General features: G+C 45.6%; 1 protein-coding gene and 1 long non-coding RNA gene across 2 annotated transcripts in view; one reads left to right on the plus strand and one right to left on the minus strand.

Moving 5' to 3' along the window:
* The window catches only part of PLXNA4 (plexin A4), a 587,111-nt gene that overhangs the window by 251,244 nt on the left and 316,661 nt on the right, over positions 1-19,206 (minus strand). The gene's annotated exons all lie outside the window — the stretch shown is intronic.
* Positions 1-19,206, plus strand: part of LOC130474227 (uncharacterized) — a 263,869-nt gene that overhangs the window by 87,729 nt on the left and 156,934 nt on the right. The window lies entirely within an intron of this gene.

A 19,206-nucleotide genomic window follows, 5' to 3' on the forward strand; every position in this document is an offset into this window, starting at 1 on the left:
CTGCTATGCCACGCCGGCTCTCAAGTTCTGGAGAACTCAAAAGCTGGCACACCGTTTTGTCTCATTTTGGTTGATCCTAATAAAAGGCAAAATGTGGCTTTTGGTTCTCGACTTTTCTTTGAATCAACACAGTTTCCTGCAGCCTCTGTCTATATAGGAAAGGCCAGTACAACACAATTGCTCTTCTCTTGCACTATCAACAATGGAGTAACATACCTGCAATCAAATATTGGGGAGTGGGGGGAGAGAGAAATTCTTAAGAACACAAGAGTATAAGAAAAGCCCTGCTGGATCAGACCAAGGCCCATCCAGTCCAGCAGTCTGTTCACACAGTGGCCAACCAGGTGCCTCTAGGAAGCCCACAAACAAGACGACTGCAGCAGCACCATCCAGCCTGTGTTCCACAGCACCTGATATAACAGGCACGGTCCTCTGGTCCTGGAGAGAATGGGCATAGGTTCTTGTAGGTTATCCGGGCTGTGTAACCGTGGTCTTGGAATTTTCTTTCCTGACGTTTCGCCAGCAACTGTGGCAGGCATCTTCAGAGTAGTAACACTGAAGGACAGTGTCTCTCAGTGTCAAGGGTGTAGGAAGAGTAATATATAGTCAGAAAGGGGTTGGGTTTGAGCTGAGTATTGTCCTGCAAAAGTAATGTGCTAATCATTGTTCTGTAAGTATCAAGATAATGTGCTAATGAGGGTATGGTATGTTAATATGGAACCATTGTATCCTGAAGTGATCTGTTAATGTGTGTAATCCAAAGCTAATCTGTATGGCTATTGTTGAATGTTGACTTTGTTAGTCTGGAGGTTTTCAGGGCAGGAAGCCAAGCCTTATTCATTCTTAAACTCTCCTCTTTTCTGTTAAAGTTGTGCTGATGTTTATGAATTTCAATGGCTTCTCTGTGCAATCTGACAAAATAGTTGGTAGAATTGTCCAGTCTTTCAGTGTCTTGGAATAAGACCCTGTGTCCTGTTTGTGTCAGTCCATGTTCAGCCACTGCTGATTTCTCAGGTTGGCCAAGTCTGCAGTATCTTTCATGTTCTTTTATCCTTGTTTGTATGCTGCGTTTTGTGGTCCCGATGTAAACTTCTCCACAGCTGCAAGGTATACGATATACTCCTGCAGAGGTGAGGGGGTCTCTTTTGTCTTTTGCTGATCGTAGCATTTGTTGTATTTTCTTGGTGGGTTTAAACACTGTTTGTAGGTTATGTTTTTTCAAAAGTTTCTCCATCCTATCAGTGACTCCTTTAATAAATGGCAAGAATACCTTTCCTATGGGAGACTGTTTTTCCTGAGTTTTCTGATTTTTGTTTGGTTTAATGGCCCTTCTGATTTCATTCTTGGAGTAGCCGTTTGCTAGCAGTGCTTGATTTAGATGATTAGTTTCTTCCTATGGGATCAAGAATTTTATGAACAGATTGATGGAGTAGCTATGGGAAGTCCACTCAGTCCAGTAATAGCAAACTTTTACATGGAATATTTTGAAAAGACAGCATTAGAATCAGCACCTTACAAACCTACAGTCTGGTTCAGGTTCGTAGATGATACTTTTACTATTTGGAGCCATGGTGAAGAAAAATTAATGGACTTTCTAAACCATCTTAATAATATCCATCCAAACATTCAGTTTACCATGGAAAAGGAAATTGAGGGTAAACTCCCATTTCTTGATACCCTTGTCATCCGTAAAACAAACTCTCAGTTAGGTCACAAGGTCTACCGGAAACCAACTCACACAGATCGCTACTTACATAAAAACTCCAACCACCACCCCCGACAGAAAAGAGGAATAATCAAAACATTAATGGACTGTGCAAGACGGATCTGTGAACCACAGTTTCTCAAGGAAGAAACTAATCATCTAAATCACGCACTGCTAGCAAACGGCTACTCCAAGAATGAAATCAGAAGGGCCATTAAACCAAACAAAAATCAGAAAACTCAGGAAAAACAGTCTCCCATAGGAAAGGTATTCTTGCCATTTATTAAAGGAGTCACTGATAGGATGGAGAAACTTTTGAAAAAACATAACCTACAAACCGTGTTTAAACCCACCAAGAAAATACAACAAATGCTACGATCAGCAAAAGACAAAAGAGACCCCCTCACCTCTGCAGGAGTATATCGTATACCTTGCAGCTGTGGAGAAGTTTACATCGGGACCACAAAACGCAGCATACAAACAAGGATCAAAGAACATGAAAGATACTGCAGACTTGGCCAACCTGAGAAATCAGCAGTGGCTGAACATGGACTGACACAAACAGGACACAGGGTCTTATTCCAAGACACTGAAAGACTGGACAATTCTACCAACTATTTTGTCAGATTGCACAGAGAAGCCATTGAAATTCATAAACATCAGCACAACTTTAACAGAAAAGAGGAGAGTTTAAGAATGAATAAGGCTTGGCTTCCTGCCCTGAAAAACCTCCAGACTAACAAAGACAACATTCAACAATAGCCATACAGATTAGCTTTGGATTACACACATTAACAGATCACTTCAGGATACAATGGTTCCATATTAACATACCATACCCTCATTAGCACATTATCTTGATACTTACAGAACAATGATTAGCACATTACTTTTGCAGGACAATACTCAGCTCAAACCCAACCCCTTTCTGACTATATATTACTCTTCCTACACCCTTGACACTGAGAGACACTGTCCTTCAGTGTTACTACTCTGAAGATGCCTGCCACAGTTGCTGGCGAAACGTCAGGAAAGAAAATTCCAAGACCACGGTTACACAGCCCGGATAACCTACAAGAACCAATGAACTCTGATTGTGAAAGCCTTCGACAATAGAATGGGCATACTTTGTGACTTGTATCCTTTTTGACTAGCACCCATGGATAGCCCTATCCTCCTTGAACATGTCCCCTCTTAAAGCCTTAGAGCATAACAACATAAGAAAAGCCCCGCTGGATCAGACCAAGGCCCATCCAGTCCAGCAGTCTGTTCACACAGTGGCCAACCAGGTGCCTCTAGGAAGCCCACAAACAAGACGACTGCAGCAGCACCATCCAGCCTGTGTTCCACAGCACCTGATATAACAGGCACGGTCCTCTGGTCCTGGAGAGAATGGGCATAGGTTCTTGTAGGTTATCCGGGCTGTGTAACCGTGGTCTTGGAATTTTCTTTCCTGACGTTTCGCCAGCAACTGTGGCAGGCATCTTCAGAGTAGTAACACTGAAGGACAGTGTCTCTCAGTGTCAAGGGTGTAGGAAGAGTAATATATAGTCAGAAAGGGGTTGGGTTTGAGCTGAGTATTGTCCTGCAAAAGTAATGTGCTAATCATTGTTCTGTAAGTATCAAGATAATGTGCTAATGAGGGTATGGTATGTTAATATGGAACCATTGTATCCTGAAGTGATCTGTTAATGTGTGTAATCCAAAGCTAATCTGTATGGCTATTGTTGAATGTTGACTTTGTTAGTCTGGAGGTTTTTAGAACAGGAAGCCAAGCCTTATTCATTCTTAAACTCTCCTCTTTTCTGTTAAAGTTGTGCTGATGTTTATGAATTTCAATGGCTTCTCAGGGTAATCTGACAAAATAGTTGGTAGAATTGTCCAGTCTTTCAGTGTCTTGGAATAAGACCCTGTGTCCTGTTTGTGTCAGTCCATGTTCAGCCACTGCTGATTTCTCAGGTTAGCCAAGTCTGCAGTATCTTTCATGTTCTTTTATCCTTGTTTGTATGCTGCGTTTTGTGGTCCCGATGTAAACTTCTCCACAGCTGCAAGGTATACGATATACTCCTGCAGAGGTGAGGGGGTCTCTTTTGTCTTTTGCTGATCGTAGCATTTGTTGTATTTTCTTGGTGGGTTTAAACACTGTTTGTAGGTTATGTTTTTTCAAAAGTTTCTCCATCCTATCAGAGACTCCTTTAATAAATGGCAAGAATACCTTTCCTATGGGAGACTGTTTTTCCTGAGTTTTCTGATTTTTGTTTGGTTTAATGGCCCTTCTGATTTCATTCTTGGAGTAGCCGTTTGCTAGCAGTGCGTGATTTAGATGTAGAGAAGTTTACATCGGGACCACAAAACGCAGCATACAAACAAGGATAAAAGAACATGAAAGATACTGCAGACTTGGCCAACCTGAGAAATCAGCAGTGGCTGAACATGGACTGACACAAACAGGACACAGGGTCTTATTCCAAGACACTGAAAGACTGGACAATTCTACCAACTATTTTGTCAGATTGCACAGAGAAGCCATTGAAATTCATAAACATCAACACAACTTTAACAGAAAAGAGGAGAGTTTAAGAATGAATAAGGCTTGGCTTCCTGTTCTAAAAACCTCCAGACTAACAAAGTCAACATTCAACAATAGCCATACAGATTAGCTTTGGATTACACACATTAACAGATCACTTCAGGATACAATGGTTCCATATTAACATACCATACCCTCATTAGCACATTATCTTGATACTTACAGAACAATGATTAGCACATTACTTTTGCAGGACAATACTCAGCTCAAACCCAACCCCTTTCTGACTATATATTACTCTTCCTACACCCTTGACACTGAGAGACACTGTCCTTCAGTGTTACTACTCTGAAGATGCCTGCCACAGTTGCTGGCGAAACGTCAGGAAAGAAAATTCCAAGACCACGGTTACACAGCCCGGATAACCTACAAGAACCAATGAACTCTGATTGTGAAAGCCTTCGACAATAGAATGGGCATACTTTGTGACTTGTATCCTTTTTGACTAGCACCCATGGATAGCCCTATCCTCCTTGAACATGTCCCCTCTTAAAGCCTTAGAGCATAACAACATAAGAAAAGCCCCGCTGGATCAGACCAAGGCCCATCCAGTCCAGCAGTCTGTTCACACAGTGGCCAACCAGGTGCCTCTAGGAAGCCCACAAACAAGACGACTGCAGCAGCACCATCCAGCCTGTGTTCCACAGCACCTGATATAACAGGCACGGTCCTCTGGTCCTGGAGAGAATGGGCATAGGTTCTTGTAGGTTATCCGGGCTGTGTAACCGTGGTCTTGGAATTTTCTTTCCTGACGTTTCGCCAGCAACTGTGGCAGGCATCTTCAGAGTAGTAACACTGAAGGACAGTGTCTCTCAGTGTCAAGGGTGTAGGAAGAGTAATATATAGTCAGAAAGGGGTTGGGTTTGAGCTGAGTATTGTCCTGCAAAAGTAATGTGCTAATCATTGTTCTGTAAGTATCAAGATAATGTGCTAATGAGGGTATGGTATGTTAATATGGAACCATTGTATCCTGAAGTGATCTGTTAATGTGTGTAATCCAAAGCTAATCTGTATGGCTATTGTTGAATGTTGACTTTGTTAGTCTGGAGGTTTTTAGAACAGGAAGCCAAGCCTTATTCATTCTTAAACTCTCCTCTTTTCTGTTAAAGTTGTGCTGATGTTTATGAATTTCAATGGCTTCTCAGGGTAATCTGACAAAATAGTTGGTAGAATTGTCCAGTCTTTCAGTGTCTTGGAATAAGACCCTGTGTCCTGTTTGTGTCAGTCCATGTTCAGCCACTGCTGATTTCTCAGGTTAGCCAAGTCTGCAGTATCTTTCATGTTCTTTTATCCTTGTTTGTATGCTGCGTTTTGTGGTCCCGATGTAAACTTCTCCACAGCTGCAAGGTATACGATATACTCCTGCAGAGGTGAGGGGGTCTCTTTTGTCTTTTGCTGATCGTAGCATTTGTTGTATTTTCTTGGTGGGTTTAAACACTGTTTGTAGGTTATGTTTTTTCAAAAGTTTCTCCATCCTATCAGTGACTCCTTTAATAAATGGCAAGAATACCTTTCCTATGGGAGACTGTTTTTCCTGAGTTTTCTGATTTTTGTTTGGTTTAATGGCCCTTCTGATTTCATTCTTGGAGTAGCCGTTTGCTAGCAGTGCGTGATTTAGATGTAGAGAAGTTTACATCGGGACCACAAAACGCAGCATACAAACAAGGATAAAAGAACATGAAAGATACTGCAGACTTGGCCAACCTGAGAAATCAGCAGTGGCTGAACATGGACTGACACAAACAGGACACAGGGTCTTATTCCAAGACACTGAAAGACTGGACAATTCTACCAACTATTTTGTCAGATTGCACAGAGAAGCCATTGAAATTCATAAACATCAACACAACTTTAACAGAAAAGAGGAGAGTTTAAGAATGAATAAGGCTTGGCTTCCTGTTCTAAAAACCTCCAGACTAACAAAGTCAACATTCAACAATAGCCATACAGATTAGCTTTGGATTACACACATTAACAGATCACTTCAGGATACAATGGTTCCATATTAACATACCATACCCTCATTAGCACATTATCTTGATACTTACAGAACAATGATTAGCACATTACTTTTGCAGGACAATACTCAGCTCAAACCCAACCCCTTTCTGACTATATATTACTCTTCCTACACCCTTGACACTGAGAGACACTGTCCTTCAGTGTTACTACTCTGAAGATGCCTGCCACAGTTGCTGGCGAAACGTCAGGAAAGAAAATACCAAGACCACGGTTACACAGCCCGGATAACCTACAAGAACCAATGAACTCTGACCGTGAAAGCCTTCGACAATAGAATGGGCATACTTTGTGACTTGTATCCTTTTTGACTAGCACCCATGGATAGCCCTATCCTCCTTGAACATGTCCCCTCTTAAAGCCTTAGAGCATAACAACATAAGAAAAGCCCCGCTGGATCAGACCACGGCCCATCCAGTCCAGCAGTCTGTTCACACAGTGGCCAACCAGGTGCCTCTAGGAAGCTCACAAGCAAGACGACTGCAGCAGCATTGTCCTACCTGTGTTCCACAGCACCTGATATAACAGGCCTGCTCCTCTGATCCTGGAGAGAATAGGTAGGCATCATGACTAGTATCCATTTTGACTAGTAGCCATGGATAGCCCTCTCCTCCATGAACATGTCCACTGCCCTCTTAAAGCCTTCCAAGTTGACAGCCTACACCACATCCTGGGGCAGGGAGTCCTACAGTATAACTATGTATTGTGTGAAGAAATAGTTCCTTTTATCTGTTTTGAATCTCTCACCCTTCAGCTTTAGCAGATGACCCCCATTCTGGTATTATGAGAGAGGGAGAAAAGCAGCCATCACCACATCCTGGGGCAGGGAGTTCCACAATTTAACTATTCCCCTATGTTCATTAAGCAGAGTCTACTCTCCCCCTGAAGGGTGACTGTGGCAACCATCTGAATCAACAGCTGCTACAGGCATACTAGACTTTGTGCATTTGGTGCCTCATCTAGAGATTGAAGTGGCAGCCAGATCTGCAAGAGCGTTAATTTTCAGGCTCCAAGAGAATGAGATCACCAATCCGCTTCTCCCCTTCTCATCCAGCACAGACCCAAAAAAGCAACAGTAAAACTATCATATACATTCTACTGACATAATGTGAGTTAAATTGTAGTTAAATTGTGGAACTCCCTGCCCCAGGATGTGGTGATGGCTCCCAACTTGGAAGGCTTTAAGAGGGGAGTGGACGTGTTCATGGAGGAGAGGGCTATCCATGGCTACTAGTCAAAATGTATACTAGTCATGATGCCTTCCTAGTGTCTCCAGGATCAGAGGAACATGCCCATTATACTTAGGTGTCGTGGAACACAGGCAGGACAATGTTGCTGCAGTCGTCTTGTTTGTGGGCTTCCTAGAGGCACCTGGTTGGCCACTGTATGAACAGACTGCTGGACTTGATGGGCCTTGATGGGCTTTTCTTATGTTCTTATGAATACTAGTCATGATACATCCCTATTCACTCCAGGATCAGAGGAGCATGCCTATTATCTTAGGTGCTGTGGAACACAGGCGGGAGAATGCTGCAGTCTTGTTTAGGGGCTTCCTAGAGACACCTGGTTGGCCACTGCTGGACTTGATGGACCTTGGTCTGATCCAGAATGGTCTTTCTTATGTTCTCTCCAGGATCACAGGAGCATGCCCATTATATTAGATGCTGTGGAATACAGGCAGGACAATGTTGCTGCAGTCGCCTTGTTTGGGGGCTTCCTAGAGGCACCTGATTGGCCACTGTGTGAACAGACTGCTGGACTTGATGGGCCTGGGTCTGATCCAGCAGGGCTTTTCTTATGTTATTATTATTATGTCTAGTTGGTTGCACACAAAACATGGAGGCAGGCAGACAGGAGGCAAAGCTGCTGTTTAATCCCCCCCTCCCCATCACAAGCGCAACGTTTATTCACACCAGCCGCAGTGTGATAAGTGCCATACTTTATATATATAATCCCCGCCAAAATCTGGCATCTTCTCACTTGAGCTTAAAAGGACAGATTTATGGTTTGTGTTAGCAAAGCTGTGGGTGGGTACAGGTGTCGGAGCGAGCGGGGAGACCACGGAACGCTGACATGCACCCGGCGCGGCAAGCGAGAGCGCCGCTCGGGGCCTCCCACGGATAATCTGCCGCCGTTCCTTGTGTGTTCCCCAAGCGCCTGCCAGCTGAACTGCGCCTGTTTGGGAAAATTGCGGCAAACATGTTGTAACTATAGTGCAGATCCCATGAATACAAAACTGGAGGCAATCGTTTGGTGTGTGTGTATGTGTGTTAAGTGCCGTCAAGTCGTTTCCGACTCATGGCGGCCCTATGAATCAAAGTCCTCCAAAATGTCCTATCTTTGACAGCCTTGCTCAGGTCTTGCAAATTGAGGGCAGTGGCGTCCTTGATAGAGTCAATCCATCTATTGTTGGGTTTGTGTTCGTTTGGTGCCACTGGTATATTGCGAGGCCAAGGAAAAGTGCGCTTCAGAGCCCTGCTCAGTTACGCCTCTTCACACATTGTGTGTATACATGTTTTGATGTCAAGTCACAACTGACTTAATGGTGACCCCGCAGGGTTTTCAAGGCAAGAGATGTTCAAAGGTGGTTGGCCATTGCCTGCCTCCACATCTCGCCCCATCCAAATACTTGCCAGGGTCGAGGCTGAGAGTGTGTGACTGGCCCAAGGTCAACCAACAAGTATCCATGGCAGGTTGGGGATTCAATCCTGGGTTCCCTATATCCTAGTTCGACACCTTAACAACTTGTACAAATCTGTGGTGAGACCACACTTGGAATACTGTGTACAGTTTTGGTCACCAAGACTCAAAAAGGATATTGCAGAAGGTGCATAAAAGAGCAACCAAAAGGATCAGGGGGCTAGAGCAACTGCCCTATGAGGAGCGGATAAAAATCTTCAGGCTGTTTAGTTTGGACAGAAGAAGGTTGAGGGGAGACATGAGAGAGGTCTATAAAATTATGCATGGTTTGGAGGGAGTGGACAGGGAGAAGCTTTTCTCCCTCTCTCATAATACCAGAATACAGGGCCATCTGCTAAAGCTGGAGGGTGAGAGATTCCAAACAGATAAAATAAAGTATTTCTTCACACAACACATAGTTAAAATGTGGAACTCCCTGCCTCAGGATGTGGTCACCTAGCAGGCTTCATGTGGAGGAGTGAGGAAGCAAACCCGGTTCACCAAATTAGAGTCCACCACTCATGTGGAGGAGTGGGAAATCAAACCCGGTTATCCAGATTAGAGTCCACCGCTCCTAGCCACTACACCATATGGCTATGTAATTTTTTAAAAAGTGTTCTGTTGAATGCCCGGGCCTAGTGGTGTGATTCCCATCAATGGACCAAGAAACTCTCTTGCCACCACTGAATTTCACCTAAAGCAAAGGTTAAGATGCATTTGGAGGCCCCTAGTTGGGACACATATTTAAGGTCAAGGCATGCAAAAAAAATGGCTTAATGGATAAAAATGGCATTTTGAGGGACGGAATTTCCACACAGTCCTAAGTAGCATAGCAATTTCTCCTTTTTTGCCACAACTCGCTTCTCAGTAGCATGCAAATTGGCCCTGCAACTCATAGTAGGATTACACACAGCAAGAAGATTTGTATAAAGCACCTCTGCCCAAGGAACCGAGTGGCCCTTGGCCCCTTGATCTGAGCCGTGGCCGGCTGGCAAATGTTTCGGCAAAGCCACCCGGGCCTTGTGAGTGCCAGGCCGGCGTACGCTGTAGCGCTTCCCACATCAAGTGAAGAAATACTTCCCTTCACGGTGCTAAAGTGTTTGAGAGATTCTCCCAGCAAACGTTCGGCTCTGCTTCGGTAGCTTTATAGTTATTGGCGATTATTCCAGCGTCCTCAATGAAACCCAACATTAAAATAGCTTTCTGTATTCCTTGAGCGCTTTCGTTCCATCACCACCTGGCAGCAGAATGAGACTTTCGGCTGTTGACTTTGTCGTGAAATGCGCTTCATAGGTAGGGTTGCCAACCTCCAGGTACTAGCTGGAGATTAAGAGTGTTGGTTTGGAGCACATGAGTGGCGGAGGCTAATCTGGTGAACCGGGTTGGTTTCCCCACTCCTACCAATGAAGCCAGCTGGGTGACCTTGGGCTGGTCACACTTCTCTTAGAGCTCTCTCAACCCCACGTACCTCACAGGGTGTCTGTTGTGGGAAGGGAAGGTGACTGTAAGCTGGTTTGATTCTTCCTTTGGGGTAGAGAAAGTCAGAATATAAAAACCAACACTACTACTACTACCACTACCACTTCTTCTTCTTTTACAACTGATCTCCAGCCAATAGAGGTCAGTTCATCTGGAGAAAATGGCTGCTTTGGCAACTGGACTCTATGGCATTGAAGTCCCTCCCTTTCCCAAACCTCGCCCTCCTCAGGCTCCACCCCAAAAACCTCCCGCCAGTGACGAAGAGGGACCTAGAAACCCTATTTGTAGGCTCCTAGTGGGAAGGGGAGAAGTCTGGCATTGATGGACTCTCTTACCTGCAGAGTGCAGCCCTGATGGTATTGTTGTTGTTTTTTACCCATACAGAAACATATGGAAGGTGGCTAAAATAAGGAGATGAGATATAGGTTTGCAACCTACCTGATTCACCTAACAACAGGGAGTCAAAGGGGTGTCGTGATTAGTGTGTCAAATAAGGATCTGAGGGCTCGGAGTTCAATTCCACCCACTGCCATTAAACTCAATAGGAAACCTTGTTTGCCACACACTGTTTCTTTCAGCCTGCCCTGCCTTACAGGGTTGTTGTAGGGGACAAAATGAAGACAGACAACCTTGCACTCTTGGATGGATGGGTGGACAGATAGACATACAAACATGTAGGACAGGGGTGCCCAAACTTTTTTGAGCTTGTGGGCATATTTGCAATTTTGAAGAAGTGGATTTTTATATCCCGATTTTCTCTACCTTTAAGGAGTCTCAGAGCGGCTTACCATCCCTCTTCCCTCCCTCTTCCCACAACAGGCACCTTGTGAGGTAGGTGGGGCTGAGAGAGTTCAGAGAGAACTGTGACTGGCCCAAGGTCACCCAGCAGGCTTCATGTGGAGGAGTGGGGAATCGAACTCATCAGAGCTCAGAAGAGAAGCAGGGTCAACCTTGGTCAGTATTTGGATGGGAGACCATCAAGGAAGTCCAGGGTTGCTATGCAGAGGCAGGCAAAGGCAAACCACCTCGGTGTGTCTCTTCCTTTGAAAACCCCATGGAGTTGCCATAAGTCGGTAGGGAGCTGACAGAAGTGTTCACCACCAATGGCCAATGATAGCTTTCTCTTCCATAAATGCTGGGTATTCACTGCCCACCCTTGATCTGGATGGCCAAGGCTAGCCCACTCTCATCAGATCTCGGAAGCTAAGCAGGGTCAGCCCTGGTTAGTACTTGGATGGGAAAACTATAAAAAAAGTCCAGAGTTGTTACGCAGAGGCAGGCAATGGCAAACCCCCTCCGTCTCTGGCCGCACCTGGATGGCCCAGGCTAGCCTGATCTCATCAGATCTCGGAAGCTAAGCAGAGTCAACATTGGTTAGTACTTGGATGGGAGACCACCAAGGAAGTCCAGGGTTTCTGTACAGAGGCAAGCAATGGCAAACCATCTCTGTCCATCTCTTCCTGGACCTGGATGGCCCAGGCTAGCCTGATCTCATCAGATCTCAGAAGCTAAGCAGAGTCAACATTGGTTAGTATTTGGATGGGAGACCACCAAGGAAGTCCAGGGTCTCTGCACAGAGGCTGGTAATGGCAAACCACCTCTGTCCATCTCTTCCTGGACCTGGATGGCCCAGGCTAGCCTGATCTCATCAGATCTCGGAAGCTAAGCAGAGTCAACATTGGTTAGTATTTGGATAAGGAACCACTAAGGAAGTCCAGGATCTCTGCACAGAGGCAGGCAATGGCATACCACCTCTGTCCATCCCTTGCTTGGACCTGGATGGCTCAGGCTAGCCTGATCTCATCGGATCTCGGAAGCTAAGCAGGGTCAACCTTGGTTAGTACTTGGATGGGAGACCACCAACGAAGTCCAGGGTTGCTACACAGAGGCAGGCGATGGCCAACCACCACAGTTCCTCTCTTGCCTTGAAAACTCTATGATGTACGCCAAAAGCCCGCTGCAACTTGACAGCACTTTCTACCATATAACTGTCATGTATTATTTATTTATTTTTTAAATGAGTAGGATCACCATACTATCTTCCCCCTCCCCACCTGGAAAAAATAAATTAAAAAACCCCCAACAAACCCAAGTACTGACATCCTCTTCTGGGCAGTGGATGCGGATGAGTCCATAAGGACGCGGGGAGGGCAGGTCTGATCTCATTAATGTATCTTTAGAGGCACCAAAGTGCTCTCAGACGCACGCAATTAGCTCCATCCGCTAATTAGGTGAAGAGGGGAGCCGCGTCCGAGGGAATATGGTAATACGTATTGATTGGAAAATGGGGCTCCTTCGACATGCGAGGAAGCCCAGATCTGATGCAAGGTTAAAGGAGTGTAATTAACGAGAGAGCTTTCGTTTTCGTGTTATTAAATATGGGGGGGGGGAGGGAGGAGTACGTGGTGAGCTGGTTCAGGGACCTCTGTAGGGTGGGGACACCTTTTAGCAAAGCACGCAGCAGTCCATTACCCGCCGCCCGCCACCCCCCATGACCGAATGAAAAATTAGCTGTTCCGGGACTCCTGATTGCTGTGTCCGAGCTGTGCCAGCGTTTCCATTAGAGCGAACGGGGAGGAGGCCGGTCTCCAAACACCCACTGAGTTGCGTTCCCCCCTCCCGCGCTCGAAATCCTACACTTAACAGGAGGCAAGACCTGACAAGCCCCCTGGGGCTCTCGCTTCAGAGCATCCAGCCCGGCCGACAGGAAAAGAAAGAATCGCAAGAACACATGAAACTGCCTTATGCTGAATCAGAACGTTGGTCCAACAAGGTCAGTATTGTCTACTCAGGCCAGCAGCAGCTCTCCGGGGTCTCAGGCAGGAGTCTTTCACATCACCTACTTGCCTAGTCCCTTTAACTGGAGATGCTGGGGACTGAACCTGGGACCTCCTGCATACCACTGAGCCACAGCCCCTCCCCTGAATAAAACTCTCGCATGTAGCTGCCATATACTGAATCAGACCTCTGTTCCATCAAGGTCAGTATTGCCTGCTTAAACCTCTCCGATTTCTGAGTTGGAGGTCTCTCATATGACCACCTGATCCAAAGGTGCCGGGGATTGAACCTAAGACCTTCTACCTGCCAAGAAAATGCTTTACTATTGAGTCACACCCTCTCCTCAAAGTTCTCTTGTGCGTTCCAATAACAGAACCTCAATCTCCCCAGACACACGCCATTTGGGAGAACTGATGTAGTTTAAACCCTAAAAATTGTGGCAACCAGGTAGGAAGTCCTGAAACCAGAGAACAGCGGAGGGAAACCTTCAGGACCACCAATTGCCTATCTCTAGACTCTGCACTTCATTTGTCCTTTGTCCCCACAGTGGGGTCATTACTGGGACAACAATTCCCTCCAGGGTCTTGGTGGGGAAAAGGGCTGTGAAGTCCCAGCAGACTCATGGGGCCCTCACATGGGGTTTTCTAGGCAACAGATCAACAGAGGTGCCGTGCCATTGTATGCCTCCGAGTAACAGTCCTGGACTGTCTCCCATCCAAGTACTAACCAGGACCGACCTTGCTTAACATCTGAGATCCGACGCGATCAGGCTGGCCTGGTCCAACCAGGTCAGGGCGAGTGGCGAAGTACCAGTTGCAAACTTTTATTTCTATACTTGTCTGACGAGAGGTAGGACCTCTTGAGATTGGCAAGAGTACTCAGGAGGGATTTTTTTACCCAGGTAAGAGGGCTCCATCATCACCACCAAAAGGGAGACTGCAGCCAAGAAATCAGAAGGAGGCTGAGACTGGGAAGGACAGCCATGAAGGAGCTAGAAAGTGTAAGGACGTGTCACTGGCCACCAAGATCAAGTTCATTCATGCCATCGTATTCCCCATTACTATGTATGGGTGTGAGAGCTGTACAATGAAGAAAGCTGATAGGAAGAAAGTAGATTCCTTTGAAATGTGGTGTTGGAGGAGTGTTATGGATACCCTGGACTGCCAAAAAACAAATCAGTGGGTTCTAGATCAAGTCAAGCCTGAACTGACCCTAGAAGCTAAAATGACTGAACTGAGGCTGTCGTACTTTGGTCTTATTATGAGAAGACAGGAGCCACTGGAAAAGACAATAACGCTAGGAAAAGTTGAATGCAGCAGGAAAAGAGGAAGACCCAAAAAGAGATGGATTGACTCTGTAAAGGAAGCCACAGCCCTCAGTTTGCAAGATCCGAGCAAGGCTGTTAAGGATAGGACATTTTGGAGGACATCTATTCATTGGGTGGCCATGAGTCGAAAGCTCATTGACAGCACTTAACACATAACACAACAGGGCTATACTGTAAGGAAATGGTTCAGAAAGATGCTTTGGTGAAGGAATAGACTGTAGACTATACTACTGTGTACTGTCTACCACCACTACCACTACACTGCTGATGGGGGGGGGGGGAGTTAAGGTCTTTTTTTATATGCCCGGATGAGCCACCGAAGTTCCACTTGAGCATCTGTGTGGCAACCAACCAAACCTTCTGGAAAAACCAACCATTCCTGGTCACGGGGTGGATTTGACCTGCAAACCTCTAGCCACCTCCGCAGCTGTCCAAGAGCTCCTCACGAAGGAAGTGCCCATTTTCGGCATTGTGTTCCGTTCTGCAAATTTTGGCCAAAGGCAGAGAGAATCTGATCAGTAAAGGCGGGAGGGGGAGTGAGAAGAAGCTACTTTATCTGCTGAGACGTCAGATGAGTATCGACACGTTTGCAAAAGGCTTGCTCAAATGCCCAGATGAGTCAATATTTGGTGGGGAGCATTAAATTTTCAAGCATGCTCTCGGCCAAGGTGACTTTCAGCATCTTCATCCAAAGGCACCAACACACACACTGCTCCTCTTGCCCCATGTCAGAAGATGTGCCAGTTTCCAGACCACCTAAATTGACAGGATGGATCGGGTTGCCAGGTCCCTCTTCGCTGCTGGCAAGAGGTTTTTTTGGGGTGGCAGCAGGGGAGACTTTTCTGACCGGGAATTCTCTCTCTCCGTCATCAAGACAATGTCTTCCAAAGAGCAGGAGAAGGATGGTGACCCGATTAAACAAATCTTAATCAATTAATTCAATAATTTGGAGTTCGCAAATTGATTCAGTCTACATAAACTGGCATGTGAATGCATTCCTTTACGCAGAAAAAACAACAAGTTTCATTGGGTGCCAAGGAAGAGAGATTCCCTCCTGCAAGAGAGAGAATGAGGACTAGCACATCTAAGGCAATTCCTGCCACTTATGGTGTTTGCAAATTTTTATTAGAAATAACCTTTTAAAAAATCTGTTGCCTGAATAATTGGGGAACCTTCCTTGTTATTCCAAAGGTTTGACACTGATGAACACAATAGTTTGCAGCCCCTCTTAACAGCAGTAACACAAATAATACTAATAGTAAACTACTACTACCACCATGACTACTACCCTTATTATGCTCTTAGTAATATAAAGTGTAGTAGTAGTATGCTATCAGTATTATACAGTCTTCATAAGAGGAGTAGTAGTAGTAGTAGTAGTAGTGGTGGTGGTGGTGGTGGTGGTGGTGGTGGTGGTGGTGGTAGTGGTAGTGGTATAAAGGTAAAGGTCCCCTGTGCAAGTACCGGGTCATTTCTGACCCATGGGGTGATGTCACATCCCAACGTTTACTAGGCAGACTTTGTTTATGGGGTGGTTTGCCAGTGCCTTCCCCAGTCATCTACATTTTATCTCCAGCAAGCTGGGTCCTCATTTGACCGACCTCGGAAGGATGGAAGGCTGAGTCAACCTTGAGCCAGTTACCTGAAACCGACTTCCTTCGGGATCGAACTCAGGTCGTGAGCAGAACTTGGACTGCAGTACTGCAGCTTACCACTCTGCACCACTAAGGGCTCTTAGTATAGTAGTAGTACAGTATATATAGTATAGTGTATATAGTATAGTAGTAGTATAGTACTAGTATAGTATAGTACTTAGTATAGTAGTAGCATAGTAGCGTTATAAACACTATATAATATAGCAAGGATTGGCCTGAAAAAGCTCCCTTCCGGCCTATGCAAATGGCTCTCCTTGAATCTTCAGCAGACCCCCTAGTGCCTGTGTACTTCTGTCTCCCAGCCCATCCAACCAAGCAGAAGTCTGAGCACACAGCAATTACAACAACATGTCTTCCACAATCCTTCCAGAACCTGCTGCCAGGTATATAGAGGGGAAACAAGCCATCCAGAAACACCCTGGGAAGACAGACTAGGACATCTCCCATCCTCTCTCCAAAGACAATTCTGATTCTATTATCTCAATCACTCCATTATCCAAATAGCACCTCGCCAGTTTTCAGGTCCATTTTCGGACACATTAGGATAATGGAGTCGTCTGCTGTCGAGCAGCTGCCGCCACATCCCAGAACCCCCTTCTGGAAGCACTGCACGGTAGACTGAAGGTGATGCCATGAAATGTTACATATCAGAAGCCCAATCATTGGCCATTTACAGCAGCCAGTCATCTTAATGGATGCGCCCCAATTGCAAGATCTGGATAAAAATTGCACGGTGTGCAACATAAATGCATTCATTTTGAACACTAGGGACTTGCAGCTTTTATTTCAAAAAAGCATGTGAAAGTCTGCCTGCATTGTCTTCTTGTCCCCTTGTCTTCCCACACATCCTTATAGACACTATTTATTTATTAGATTTTTAAAGTCGCCGCTCACCCAAAGGGTCTCGTGGCAACTAACAACATTAAAACAGTATAAATTGGTTAAAAACAATATATAAGCAGCTAACAAATATAAAATATTAACATTAAATATTAAACTATTAAAATATGTAGGTTGAACAATCCACAACTTGTGGATTACAAGCCAAAAGCCAACCTCAACAATTCTGTCTTGCATGCCCTGCAGGAAGTCTGGCAGGGTATAGGCGTCATCTGAGAGTGCATTCCAAAGAGTAGGGGCCACAACCGAGAAGGCCCTTCTCCTGATGACAGCAAATCAAGCCATCCCTGGGGCCAGGCACCTACAAGAGGCCCATCGAAGACGACTGAAGGGAGAGCGAAGGGTCGTGATTGGAGAGGTGGCCCTGCAAGTACGACGGTCACTAGACAGTCCTCTGTTGTCCTTGGGCCCTACGAAAAGTTTTCCCACATGCCAAACAAAGGGTTCAAAGATGTGATACTGTTCATTAACATTATATAGCTGACCCTTTCTCACAGCCGTTTGAATTCTGTTGATATTCCATATCAGGTCACAGAAGATGGTTGGTGGACTCCTAGATGACAATCTGGTCTTGGCACCATCTCAAAGCCACTATGCAACAGTTTTGATTAGCAAAACTGAGTGGATCTTGAAGATTCAAACACCCTCTGCCCCCCCCCACATAGCCCCAGTCCCCACATGAACACACATGAAGCTGTGTTATACTAAATCAGACCATTAGTCCATCAAGGTCAGTACTCAGATTGGCAGCAGCTCTCCCGGCAGAGGTCTTTCACATCACCTACTGCCTGGTCCTTTTAACTGGAGAAGCTGAGGACTGAACCTGGGACCTTCTTCAAGCAAAACAGAGGCTCTTCCACTGAGCCACAGCCCTTCCTCAGAAGGCACACACACCTATGAATTGCCTTTACAGCTGAAGGGGTATCTGTGCCTTATCTTTTTTGGCCTTAAGCATCTCATCTTAAAAAGAAGAAGTGGTCCTGAACAGAAGATGTCCCTGTTGTTATTTAATAAGTTTGCATGAATATCCCTCCTGAAGAAAAAAAAAACTTTATTAGACTTCTTGACAATTGGTGTTTCCTTCAAAATCTCTCACATTTAGCCCGCAGAAGAACCTCCAAATTTCGTTCTGAACTTTGCACGAAGCGAAATTTCGGCGGCATCTTGAGTATTTAAAGGCAGGAAAATAACAAAACTGTCAGATTGTTCCCAAGAAAACTGTCAACCCTGGACAGGCCACAAGAAAGCCCAAGTATGACCGGCTGCTGTTTCCAATCAATTACACCCCTCCTCCCTTCCATCACAAGCGGTTTTCTCTGCTAATTATATGAGTTTATTATTCCTAAAGCCCAGGTTGAACTCCAAATTCCAGGGGTCAAACGGGGTCAGGCAAGCAATCAGTTCCACATTTTCCTAAGCGAGAAAGCCCCCCAGCCATCAGTCACTGCCAAGCGGTTCATAATGACCAGCCTGGAAGTTAATGGCCTGAGGAAAAAAGAGAATCAGAGCTGCTAATATCCTTCCAGTAAGACGAAGAGTGCAATGGGGGGGAGGAAGGGATGACAAAGAAAATGGGTGCCCCGCCTCCCCCTCCAAAGGGCCCGTGACCAATCCGTTAAAGGGAACGTTGAGACACTCCAAGAACAGATTAAGACAAAGCTCTTCCTCTCCAATTGACCACAAACGTCTGGGCCCGTTACCTGACCCTCTTCTCTTGGCCCAAATATTGGCTCCCAAAAAAGTGGAATCTTTGTTCGGAATAAATAAATAGGGACTTTATGAGAACTGGCTTGCTCAATCAGACTAGGCCTTTTTTTTACACAGGTTGTTAGTACTGTGGGAGGGAAGGCAGCAGGGTATAGCCCGATCTCATCAGATCTCAGAAGAGAAGCAGGGTCGGTACTTAGAAGAGAGACCACCAAGGAAGGCTTTGTAGAGGAAGGCAATGGCAAACCACCTCTGCTTCTCATTTGCCTTGAAAGCCCCTTGCTGCAGTTGCCATAAGAGAACTGTGACTAGCCCAAGGTCACCCAGCGGTCTTCATGCGGAGGAGTGGGGAATCTAACTCAGTTCT

Source organism: Euleptes europaea, chromosome 3 (assembly GCF_029931775.1).
Source record: "Euleptes europaea isolate rEulEur1 chromosome 3, rEulEur1.hap1, whole genome shotgun sequence".
Lineage (NCBI taxonomy): Eukaryota > Metazoa > Chordata > Lepidosauria > Squamata > Sphaerodactylidae > Euleptes > Euleptes europaea.